Source organism: Arachis hypogaea, chromosome 18 (genome assembly GCF_003086295.3).
Source record: "Arachis hypogaea cultivar Tifrunner chromosome 18, arahy.Tifrunner.gnm2.J5K5, whole genome shotgun sequence".
Lineage (NCBI taxonomy): Eukaryota > Viridiplantae > Streptophyta > Magnoliopsida > Fabales > Fabaceae > Arachis > Arachis hypogaea.
Genome location: NC_092053.1, coordinates 99,288,400 through 99,290,405, shown reverse-complemented (window position 1 = coordinate 99,290,405; position 2,006 = coordinate 99,288,400). Strand labels below are relative to the sequence as shown.

At 41.5% G+C, this 2,006-nt stretch overlaps 1 non-coding gene across 1 annotated transcript; it reads right to left on the bottom strand.

The window, feature by feature from the left end:
- Nucleotides 1-227: 227 nt before the first annotated feature.
- LOC112774700 (small nucleolar RNA R71) lies at nucleotides 228-330 on the bottom strand. Its single transcript, XR_003189168.1, has one exon. It is a non-coding gene; the product is annotated as a small nucleolar RNA R71 (small nucleolar RNA).
- Nucleotides 331-2,006: the final 1,676 nt, after the last annotated feature.

Below are 2,006 nucleotides of genomic sequence, written 5' to 3'. Positions count from 1 at the left end.
GTGCACAAGAGGATCCTAATGAGCATCTCACTGAATTCCAAAGGATATGTGACACGATTAAGTCTAATGGTGTTCATCCTAACACCTATAGATTGTTACTGTTTCCATTTTCTTTGAGGGACAAAGCATCAAAATGATTGGAATCATTCCCAAAGGAAAGCTTGACAACCTGTGAAGATGTAATGAACAGATTCTTGACAAGGTTCTACCCTCCACAAAAAGTAAATAGGCTGAGAACTGAAGTGCAAACATTCAAACAGCTGGATGGTGAAACCATTTATGAAGCCTGGGAGAGATTCAAGGATTTGACAAGGAAATTTCCCCTGACATGTTTAATGAGTGGGTACAAATTCATATCTTCTATGAAGGGTTGAATCATGAATCAAAGAAGGCTGTAGACCACTCATCTGGAGGTTTACTTAACAAGAAGAAAACCATTGAAGAAGCCATTGATGTGATAGAGACAGTGGCTGACAATGAGTACTTTTATGCCTCAGATAGGAACAACAACAGGGGAGTCTTGGAATTGAATCAAATGGATGCAATCCTAGATCAGAACAAGATGATCACCAAGCAACTGGCTGAATTAACCAAGCAAATGGAGAAGAATCAGGCTGCAGCTATCCACACTCAACCATCACCCCAAGAAGAGTTGGAGACAGAAGAAGAAGCTAACTGGGAGGAAGCTAATTACCTTGGAAACTCATCTAGGCAAGCTAATAATCCATACTCTAAAACCTACAATTCTGGTTGGAGGAACCACCCAAACTTTGGGTGGGGGAACCAACAAAACCAAGGCCAAAATCACAAACCTCATAATTCAACCCAGTACAACAACTCCACTCACCAAAATGCCAACCAAAAACCATACCAGACCACATAAAATACCTACTCACAACCACCACATCAAAACCATAACAATCACTCTGAACACCCCAATTTCAACCAACCACCACCACATGATGAGGACAGAATGGCCAGGATGGAAGCTATGCTTGCAAACCTTTGCAAGGAGTGTGAGGACATAAAGAAATTCAAGGAAGATGTGAGAGGGAGTATAAAAAACTGAGGAGAGGTTATTAAGAATCTAGAAGCTCAAGTAGGATATCTTTCACAGCAGATTCTGAAGCCCACCGATAGTTTTCCAAGTGACACTGAGAAGAATCCAAGAGGAAAAATGAAGAAGGTGAGATGGGAAGAGTGTAAGGCAGTGACTCTTGCAAATAAAGAAATCCTGGAAGAAGACACCAGCAAACCAGCAGAGCACAGCCAAGGAAACTCCCAGAGCAATATGAAAAAAAAGGAACAAAGAACTGGATCTGTAAAAAGAAAAGACTCAACAAGGAAGGAAACTTTGAAGCCTTATGTGCCAAAGGCACCATTTCCCCAGAGACTCAAGGGTGATGAGAAAGAAAAGTCATATTCAAGATTCCTAGACATGTTTGCATCTCTCAGTGTCAACATTCCCTACCTCGAAATCCTCAAATAGATGCCTACTTGTATCAAGTGGATGAAGGAGCTACTAGCCAGGAAGAGCAACCTGAAAGGTGGCCAAATAGTGGTGATGAACAAGGAATGCAGTGCTCTCATTCAGAAGGACGTACTCCTGAAATGAAAAGATCCAGGGAGCTTTCATATTCCCTGTGTCATAGGAGAAATAAAAATTGACAGAGGATTTTGTGATCTAGGAGCGAGCATAAATGTGATGCCTCTTTCTCTTATGAAGAAGTTGCAAATCAAACGAGCTGAGATCCACAGATGTAATCATACAATTGGCTGATAAAACTCAGAAGCAGGCTGAAGGAATAGTGGAAAATGTGTTGGTAAAAGTAGGAAACTACTTCCTCCCCACTGACTTTGTTGTTCTGGACATGGAAGAAAGTTACCTCCATCCCATTATTCTGGGGAGACCATTTCTAGCTACGAGCACTTATTGATGTAGAACAGGGAGAGTTGATACTGAGAATACATGATGAGCAGCTCACTTTTCAGGCCTTCAAGCCCTT